The following is a 10,566-nucleotide window of genomic DNA, read 5'->3' on the forward strand; positions in this document are numbered from 1 at the left end:
GATCTCCCCCTCACACTCGTGGAATACCAATGTATGTTAGGTGTGTCACTGTGTGTGTGTGCATGTGTGTGTATGTGTGTGCGTGCGTGGGAGATTGCGATGAGAGGATAAAGGGAGAGAGTGAACGAGAGAGAGCAAGATGTGTTATAGACATGTCACTGCGATGTATGATACAGCTTGATCAGATGGTTTCCAAGAAATTCTCTTTGATGTTAAAATTATTCATGTGAACTCTGTGAGGTAGTGAACACCAGCTCTCAGAGGAGGAAATGTGTGCGATGTCTCAGTTATCTTCACTGTGTAAGCCCTAATTCATAGAAGAAAAAAAATCATTGCTACAACCAAACTGATCCTTCCAAAAAAAAAAAAAAAAAAAAAAAAAAAGCAGAATTTGGGGAGGAGTACCTGGTTCAGGGTGGGCTGGAACAGCGATATTTCATGTAATTGGACAATTAAAATCATATCTTGGCATCTCTCGCTGTCTTATTTAAAGAAAAAAAAATGGGAGCTTGTAATGTATTCTCACCCTCATCTTGATATGACTGGAAAATAATGCTATGTATCTCTATGTGTCTGTGTGTGGTAAAGCAAGTGTGTTTAGTGGCCTCTGTGCTACTTAACAGTGTTAATATGATTCAGTTAAAGATGAAAGGCAGTGATGGGGTTCCACGGGTTATTGTCGCTGAGAGATGGGGAGTGGAAGTGGCCAATTAGATCCAGCAAAATGTCATGAAACACTGTTTGAGTGGATTTCTGTCTTCTGTATTAATCACTACGCTGTAGGATTTTTTAAAATTTATTTATTTATTTTAATTGATGACACAGCAATACAGCAATGCAATCGTTTGTGTGTTTATTTGATCAGATAAACACCACCAAGTAACACTGCATTTAGTGAAAGTTCACTTTTGGCCATTAAGACATAATAACTTGAAATATCATTCAGTTCATAAATCTGTCCATTGCTTTTAAAGAAGATGCACCCATAACCCACTAAAATCATGTTCAACAATGCTTTTATTTACAGTTCTAAGGTGAAGTGAGGCTTGTGAGGGTGTGTGTGTTCTTGCTTATCTGCTTGTCATCAGGACTCCCTTTCCTTGACGCTGACCCTAACTAGATGTGGCTGATAAGGCGGGCCGCTAGATGCATCTGTATGCCAGGCCTATTGTACTGCATGGGCTAAGGGATGAGAGTGGAAAAGAGAGAGGGAAGGCAAGAGGAGGGAGCGGGGCGAGTTTGCTTGAATCTCTGAGAGCCCGCTAACCCCCTGCTCCTTTCCTGAAATGGAGATGTTATTACATTAGCAGCTAAAAGGGTTTATTCACAGTTAGTGCAGTTTAGGCATGCAAATGGAGGATTTCAGTGTGCTGTGTTGCCTGGAGGTATAGGACAGAAAGCACAGGAGATTTGCAAGGATTAGTTCCACAGGTTCCTTTTATTATGGAAAGAACCCTTTCTGAATGACGGGGGAGGAAAAGGTGAGTTGAGGAGAAAGGATCGAAGAGCGGTAGTAAGGGAATTTAGAAGGGATGTTTTTTTTTTTTCCTTCACCACATTAGCCCAGTAGTGAAGTGTGTGAATGATTTTTGACATCTTGACTCTCACATGTTCTGAGGTTATGCACACAGGACTGCTTTTTTTTTTCCTGCCTGAGGCTGCCGTAACAGTTGGTAAACAGTATGCAACTCCTCGCCTGCCCTGCTGAAAGGGTGTGTGTATCTTTGCAGGCATGTGCGCTGTGATATGTCTCACTAAACCCAATCCTGAAGCCCACTCTGAAGTAAGTGATGGTTATGATGATGAGGCCTTTTGGCAGATTTTACAGTGCACACTGCTCAGTGCACATGAAATGGAGGGTGGCGACCCATTCAGATCACTCATGTAGTGGGCGCATGTCTGAGGGACTGGGGTGCTGCAATCTGATATGCTTGAGTTGTAAAGTTAAAGCCTTCATTATCTCGGCACGAGGCATAAGGTGTCACCTTCACTGGACCTGACACGTGCATGCTTCCCTAACCATGGGAGACCACACACACACACACACACACACACACACACACACACACACACACACACACACACACACACACACACACACACACACACACACACACACACAATGTGTCCACAACTTTAACCATGGGAGACAAGGTTGAGAGATGAAGGTTTTGAGTAGGAGATAGACAGAAAGACACTGAATTAATGGGTAATGGAAAAACCAAGGTCAGCCTGGCTTTGGTTTGCTGTAGTGGTCAAGGTGATAGGTCCAGTTGGAGGCAAGGGGACACACAAACACACACAGAAGGCCAGTGTCAAATGACTCAGGTCTGTTGTTCAGCAGGGAGGAGAGAGTGATGGCAAAAATGAAGGAGGAGATTGATGGGGATGTGTGTGTTTCAGTCAGACTCTATGTGATGTCATCTGCTGTCATCACTCAGACTGTTTTCTGTAACTTTCTCTCGCTGGCGCTTTTCACCTTCAGGAAGCAAGTGTACAGTTAAAAAAATAAAAAGGACTTTAAATCAAGTATCATGCCTGTTATTAAATAAACACACATACACATACACACACACACACACACACACACCCAATGTACACTCCATAGGCCTTTTCAGACTGTAGTAAGAATGTCTTTGGTTTTGAGTGGATCTGGTTTTTGTCCACATGAGCATTTGCTGCACAATGGCCCTTGAGGTGAAGTGGCCTGTTAAACTCTGTTTTCGGCTCGAGACATTGCATAAGAAAAGAAAGTGTGAGCCGCTGAATAAAGGCTCACCCTTCTCTATACCAGCAGCAGTCATCCATCCTTTATGGCACAGTGCCTCTATAATTGTCCACATTTGGATGCGTTAACACTTGTGCTGTTAACAACCATTAACCACAAGTGTCCTCACACAACCAGTGATTGTTCAGCGAGACACTCAAACAGGAATTAGGGTAATCAGACATGGTAGACAAGTTAACAACACAGAGAGATAAAATGGGCAAAGATGTATTGTAGCAATACCTGGTTGTCCATTGTTTTGTTTTTTTATTCTTCAGAGAGAAGCTCATAATGTCACCTGTCATTTTACCCACAATTACAACATGCAAAAACAGTATATTTCTTATTTATACAATAGAGAGGTAAAGGGACTCTTAAAACTCTGGGCCTCACTTTGAAAAACAATGTTCCTATCACTTTAAACAATTTTAACCTCTATGTGAAAGGTTTTTTTCAACTTCTACTGAAGAAACAGTCTCACTAAAATGCTATCATGCTGTGCTCTAAAGACCTGAAAACACGAACAAATAAGACTATACCCCTCACGTGGCGTATCTAGTTATAATATAGAAATATAGTGTTTTAATCATTTTTCAATGGCAGTGGAGTCCTGTAGCACAAAAGCTGTGTGCCAAATTACAGAATAACTTTATTCTTAGTCTTCTTGTCTGCTGGAAGATGTATATATATATATATATATATATATATATGGCATGCTTCCATTTATATTTCTGTCTGTTGATTTACCAAGCCCATCTTCTGCAAGAAAAAAAGATTTTGTGCTCCTTTTACTAAGTTTTAGATACCATACGAAGTGACAAAAGAGGCAGAGAATAGAAGGACGGGGAGGGAAATAATACCACTGTGTGACCAAGTCACTTTGTAGTCTGCTGCTATTTTATTCCTGCACCCATCATTCCTTTCCCTTGAACATATTTGTAAGTTTGTGTATACAAATACAGTTTTTGAACAAACATTTCCCAACCCAGTGCCCCGGGCCTGGATCCAGTCAGAACAATAGTGGAGCTGCTCCCCCTGCTGCTACTAGATGGAAACTGCCTCTGGGCCTTTATCACTCTCTGCATTCTGTTTGTGTGTGTGTGTGTGTGTGTGTGTGTGTGTGTGTGTGTGTGTGTGTGTGTGTGTGTGTGTGTGTGTTATTGAAAAGGGAGAGTTTGTATTTATTTGTTGGTGTTTGCATGTGCCAGCCAGAGCGAGCATGTTCTCCAGCGCTCAGTCCCCTTACATTACATAGTAGGGCTAGTCTGCTGCATCCTTCCACAAATATGTATGTGACCTCAGCTCCCATTCTCTCACCCCTGTGCCAGCAGCCCCAGCATCTGCAAACAATTGTTTGTGATGGCTGACTGTTAGTCAGCCTCCTTTCCTTCTTGTCTGCTCGTCCAGCTATAAAAGTCTAATGATCTCGTGTTGTTTTTTTGTGCGTGCAGTCTTTGCTTGCTCTCTATTCTGGGCATAGATTTTGTGAATCTGTCCATCTATAGAACAGATTTATAAATCAGACATGAATTAAAACAGTTTTTAAAGCAAAAACAACATAAAAAAAACCCCTCATAAACACTTAGGATACTTAGTCCTAAAAAGATTTTTTAAAAGAAAAAAGTCATTAAAAAGGCGTCTCTACTTTATTTTCGCTTATTTTTCTTGTCACAGTATACATCTAGAGAGTTTAAGCACCAATTATCATTTGCATTTTATCAGCCATATGGTCACCTGTCATGTTCACATGACCAAGTGATCAAAGGCTGGGATTTGGTTTAATTGTTCCCCACTGTTAGGCTTCAGCCAGTAAGGACTCTCTCCATCTCTGCTTCAGCAGGTGGTGTGTGTGTGTGTGTGTGTGTGTGTGTGTGTGTGTGTGTGTGTGTGTGTGTGTGTGTGTGTGTGTGTGTGTGTGTGTGTGTGAGTGAAAGCATGTTATGGAAGCATAATTCCACGGTGCAACTTGTATGTTGTACTTGCATTAGGACAGTTGTGCTCTCACTCTGACACACTGGACCATAAATGAAACAATGCAATGATTTCAGAGACCCGACTTAAAAATAAATCAGAGCTGTTTATACCTAATTTGAATTTACTCCCATTCACATGTAGTCCCCCAGAGCTGTGAAAGGGAAATGTGCCTATTCAGCCAATGGGTACTCTTAAAGCTGAAATCACTTTAAGCTCCTATTTATAAATTATATTATTAATAATAATTTGGCGAAGAACAAATATATGAAAAACATGCCTCGGTCTTAATTTGTGAATTGTCTGGCAGTAAATTTTCTTTGTTTGCCTGCTCCTCACATGTCCCAAAGCAAATGCTAAAACACCCTTTTAATGAATGTAATCAGGTTGTTTTGTGCAGGCTTTAATCCCTGTTGTAATTCTAAGTCTGCTCTGGCTGCTTCTCCTGGTGTGGAGTAGAGGAATAAAGGTCAGTACATCAAGTCAGCTCCATGATTGTCTGGTCGAGTGTGGGTCGGAACAGGGTGTGGAGGGCATGGGATGGGGTGTATGCTCTGAATGTGGAGAGGGAGGGAGGGGGGGCCACGCCGAGGGTGACTGGAAAAGGTGGCGAGGAGGGGGTCCTCCTCACCGCTAAAGGCTTTACTTTGAAAGGGGCTTTGACCAGGCTGAGTGAGATTCACATTGATTAGGTTTTAATTTGGTGGAGGGCCCTCTTCAACCAATGCACCGAGCTCCACCCATCCCCCCTTAATCCAAATCCCCACCCACAGCACTCCCCCCTTCCTGTTCCAATGAGAGTGAGGAGTTGAGGAGTCAGGGTGGTCTGTGTGGCTGGTCAGAGCCAGCTGATAGGAGTAAACTAAACTCAGCAGGCCTGTTGTTTGTGTTTACTCTGTGTGTGTGTGTGTGTGTGTGTGTGTGTGTGTGTGTGTGTGTGTGTGTGTGTGTGTGTGTGTGTGTGTGTGTGTGTGTTTCACTCAGCTGAATAGAACAACCCTTATGTTGCCTCACATGTTCCAGCAACTTTAAAGGCTTTCTATAAAAACACAATCAATCACGGGTCTACTTTCACAGGTGGTCTAAGCATATCACTCTCTTTGTGACCCCACTGACCTTTGTCTTTTCAAAATGCTGTGTTAAATTTTTTTTTTAATTATTATTATTATTTAGAATAATTATATTACATTTACTGTTCCCTTTATGTCTCTTTAGTGTAGTTGAGGGAGTTGAAAGAGTACTAAACAATTTAAGGGCATTTAGAGATGCAGTCACCCCTCCAGTATTTGCTCTAGCAATCTAATCTCAACCCTAATCTCTGACAAGTTTTCTTTTTCTTTTCTTAATTTGCAGGCTCAAAGAGGACAGAGATAGAGGTCTAGTCCTAATTAGGTTAGTTATCTCTGCACCAAAAGGATAAAGTTCTCACACCAGGACTGTTTCGAATTAACCTAATTGGATTTTTAGCAGAAACTCAGCAAATAGTTAGGGTTAAATAAAGAGTGTGACATAAAGCGGGGGAGTTCACATGAACTGTGCTCCATGAACAGAGAATAAAAGCCCTTTTGAGGGTCATGTACAAGGTTCTCCTTTCTACTTTCTCTCAACAAACAGAAGAGAAATGCTGTGGGCTTGCTTCAAGGGGACCTGGCCTGGCCAGAGGCACAGAAAGCCTGGGCTGGGGCCCCCTAGCACCAAGCTGAGCCAAAGATAAGAGAGAGAGACGGAGAGACGGCTGAGGCCAAGTTCACACTAAACCACAGTAAAAAACACAGTTTTGAGCATCCACAAACATTTTGTGTGCCATTTTTTGAAAGATGTTTCGGACTGAAATGAAAAAAAGTTAATATTGTCAGTTTAAACCTCCAGACTTTGCCTTGAGAGGTCTTTCTTTCTTTCTTTCTTTCTTTCTTTCTTCTTTCTTTCTTTCTTTCTTTCAAAAAAATGCAGCCATGAGGAAATCACAAACAAACAGCCCAAACAAAAAATAAAAAAAGTAAGCTATATTCTGCATAATTGTTTTTCTTTTAGTGTACCACGTCATGTAAGTCTGCATGTATACATACATGCAACAGCAACTGTGTATGAACTGGTAGGTTTTCTTCTTCTTATGTCAGAAGTCACAGGAATTATTAATATTTCTTTTCCTGCCGATCTCCCTTTAACACAGGGTTGCATTAAGAATCCCAAGTTCCTCACCATGCCGAAGTGTGAAAATATTCCAGGGGCAGTTTGATTATAACCAGGGCTAGTTGATAAAACTATTCCCTTGTCCAAGTCTCTCAGGGTGAATTAATTAAGTAAAGGGGAAAGTGAGACATGTGCTGCTCTCTACATACCTGGTTAACATTAATCACAGGTGGAAACCCTCCACAAGATGAGCTGCAGATAGAAAGGAAGAAAAATTAAATTAGCTGTAATGATTTTGATCCTAATAATAATTTGGGAGAAACTGACAATGACATTTAGTGTGAATTGAAAATAAGTGACATTTCTTTGAAAATGGCACTGAAACCAAATGCGACAAAGTCAAATATTGAATCTTCTGACTGTGTCTAAAAATTAGGATCCGCTGTACACTGAAGTGATGTATAGATGAGTTAATTAAGCATATTGATTGCCACGGCACTGATGGAGAGTGTAGATTTTTAATTAGCGCATGCTTGACTGTGTTAAAAACTCTTGTGTTCTGTCTGAGTGGAACCAAGTGGAACTGAGCATGTCAGCAGAGAACACAGCTCAATGTCCCCTCGGTACGGCTCACGCCAGCATCATGGCTGCCTCCGCTCCTGTTCCAAACCATGGATTAACTCTGTTTGTTCCACTCTGTGCCTCAAAACTAGGCCGCCATTTTAGGCCTGTCTGGGCTCTCATGCCCTTCATTTTGAATGGGGGAGCTAGGCCCAGTAAATGCATTGTGTGTCCACGCAGTTGTCCTCCCCTGAAGGTCCCTCTGAGGGGAACTCTTTTGGACCCCCACAGATACTCATTCTCAAAGCTCATTTCATGTATCACATCTCTTCATAAATATTTCACAGTTCTGTGATCAAAGCTCACCTCTGTGAGCCCCTGTTTGGCTAATTGCTTTGGCTGATATACACTGTACACTAGGCTCGGTGTGTCCTTTACAGTAACACAGCTCTGCTTAGGATTTATATTTATATAAAGTTAATATCCGTTCTGTTAGTTATGTTAAATTGGCAAATAAATGTTTAGTTCAGTATAACTATATATATATTAATAGGCATTTTTAGAAGGGCTTAAGGAGCCTTGATGCAAGGCATTTATTAGCTATCAACATCAGTTAAACTTCATCATATCAGAAAGAGCAAGCCTTTTCAAACACACGTGGAAAAATAACAAGTGTGCCTAATAAATGTGTATTTGGGTTATTCTGCCATGCTATTAGTGTGTGTGTTTATGGTTCGTATGCTCTCCACCTGTCTCAATAGTCCATTTGTCCAGCTGCTGTTGAAATGCTTATTTTCCCTTTGAGAGGCCCACTCCGGTCTGCATGGGACAGCCTGGAGCTAACTAGGATGCTCTGTCACACACATCCTCAGAACGCCACAGGGGGAACAGGCCAGTGCATCATAGCAGAGATGGTAATGATGATTTGGAGGCAGGAGAAATATCGTTGTAACTGCAGCAGCGGTAAATTTCTCGAGGATAACGCACTGCAATAATAAAGTCCTAAGCCCTTTCTACTTGATGACTCTTCTTCTTTCACACCACCTCTCTCTCTGCGTGTCAGTTATTCAGTCATCCAGCACTGCCCTCGCTCCCTGCTCCCATTGATTCCTCAGCCTGCAGAGAGATGAAAAAGCCGGACCACCTCGCCGGGGCTTTTCAGCTTTTCATGTCCCCCAAGTGCTTGGCTCTGTTCACTAAACTCTCCAGCACTGTTTGTCTAGAATCACTCATCACTCCAGCCGGGCTTTGTAGGGAAAAAAAATCCCCCCTTTTATCAATTTCTCAATCCTCCCTTTTTATTTTTTGCATATTTTTCAGAGAGTGTGTGAAATTCCAAATTCTTGCCAGTGCCTTGCCCTTTGGGCTCTGTAACTGGATCTCCATCTTCCCAGAGCTTTTTCTTCCATCAGTGGGACTCTGTAGTCCAAAGATAGTTATTTCTCCCGATTAGGCCTTATGTCAGTTTATCCATGCTTATACATTTTCACTATGCAGATGAAATGAATTGACTGAGGGCGAGCAGAGCATTGCATACTGAGAAACAGAGAATGCACGCTGCTGTTGTGTACCACTCTGTTTGACACCCTTGCAGCTCTCCACACACGCCTCTCTCCCCGATACACACTTCCTCACTGCAGTCTGTCACATTTCTTTCTACAGAGGACACATGCGTGATGAGATCACACACCATGCCCCGGGGCCAGTGTTTATTATGTATGAGTGGGTTTATCCTCTAGGTGTCTGTCGGCCAGGTTGGGGAAAACAGAAAACCAGGGAGAGGCTTGGGGTTTGTCAGAAGCTGACCAAGGGGTGGGTGGGGCTGGGAGAGTCACTGTGTGGCAGAGGCCTGGTTCAGGCCTGGCTCGTGTGCTCTGTGGGCTCCCAGTCTGATGTTCAAGCTCTCAGTTTGGCTCTGCTTCAGACAAGCCTCCTGCCGAGGTCAGCTGTGCCATTGGTGAAACACTGCAGAGAAGGGACATACTTGTTGAACAGCACACCTGTCCTTACCACTGAGCGGTGAGTATGGTCCCCCAGCACACCTATGGATAATGTGCAGGCCAGCATTTAATGATAAGCTGTTCTTCCTCTCTTTTCTTTTTGTTGATATCTGTTTTAGTTGTAGCTTCCCAGTTTTATTTTAGGCAAAGAGAGGACAGACACGTTTTGAAAGAAGCAGCATATACCAGTAAGCTAATAAAATGCCTGTCTCCTTAGTGCAGACAGATGAAGCCCTGGTTTGAGTTGGTCTTTGCTCCCCTGCTGGGTGTATTGATAAGCAGCACTGAACCCTGCGGTCAGTGTTTAATTGCATTATTTGGAGTCCTCTAGTCACCCTCCTTTTTCCTCCTTGATGGAAGGAGAGAACAAGTGTTTACAGATATACAGAGGTAAGGATCAAAAGATATGCTGAGGCAGAGAGAGCATGCTAACATTTGGGTGTTTGATATGGTGTGGATAAGGGAAATCTTCAGTCTTATTGCTGGTTAATTGTGTAGCTACTGCAGTCATTAAGCCAGAGGGAATTTGGAGGGCCAAAGCATTTCAGCAGCCTTAGCTTCATTCATGTGTAACTTTGGCAACCTCACAGAAAATCTGCGGAAATCCATGACATCATTGTTCAAGCCACCTTTTATCTTGTTGTGGCTTATCATGCCCACTGTTCCAGACATTCACACAGCACGCACATACCCACACGCCTACAGAGGCGACTTCCAGCAGAGTGGATTAAAACAGCCTGCGCACTTTGACAGACCTCGTTGGGCCCCGGCGTCTGTTCTGAGCTCTGTCTGGGGACCTTGTTGCTGCTCTAGAAGGTGACACATATAAGGCGAGGAACACCAAAAAATAAAAAATAAATCATGCATTTAACAACATCTATCAACAACCTTGGAATCAATCAGAACTCTAAAATGACTGTTTCACAGATACTGAAGGTCATCTTTTAATTTACACCCATAACGGAATAGTGCATTGGGATTAAAGCCATCTTCACTCCCTGAGAATGTTGCCTGTGTCCCATTGATAATCAGTGGGTAACGGGGCAAGACTAACAAACACACACACAAAAAAGAAAAAGCTTGAACAACTTGACATGGTTGAGCAGTGTTGTAAACCCCTTTTTTCCTTCACCTCTG

General features: G+C 42.5%; 1 long non-coding RNA gene across 1 annotated transcript; it reads right to left on the reverse strand.

Annotated features, from left to right (window-relative positions):
• Positions 1–2,390: 2,390 nt before the first annotated feature.
• LOC115800325 (uncharacterized) lies at positions 2,391–8,247 on the reverse strand. Its single transcript, XR_004021663.1, has 3 exons — positions 8,179–8,247; positions 7,078–7,120; positions 2,391–2,479 (listed from the first exon to the last, which is right to left on the reverse strand). It is a non-coding gene; the product is annotated as an uncharacterized LOC115800325 (long non-coding RNA).
• Between the last annotated feature and the right edge of the window lie 2,319 nt (positions 8,248–10,566).

Source organism: Archocentrus centrarchus, chromosome 21 (genome assembly GCF_007364275.1).
Source record: "Archocentrus centrarchus isolate MPI-CPG fArcCen1 chromosome 21, fArcCen1, whole genome shotgun sequence".
Lineage (NCBI taxonomy): Eukaryota > Metazoa > Chordata > Actinopteri > Cichliformes > Cichlidae > Archocentrus > Archocentrus centrarchus.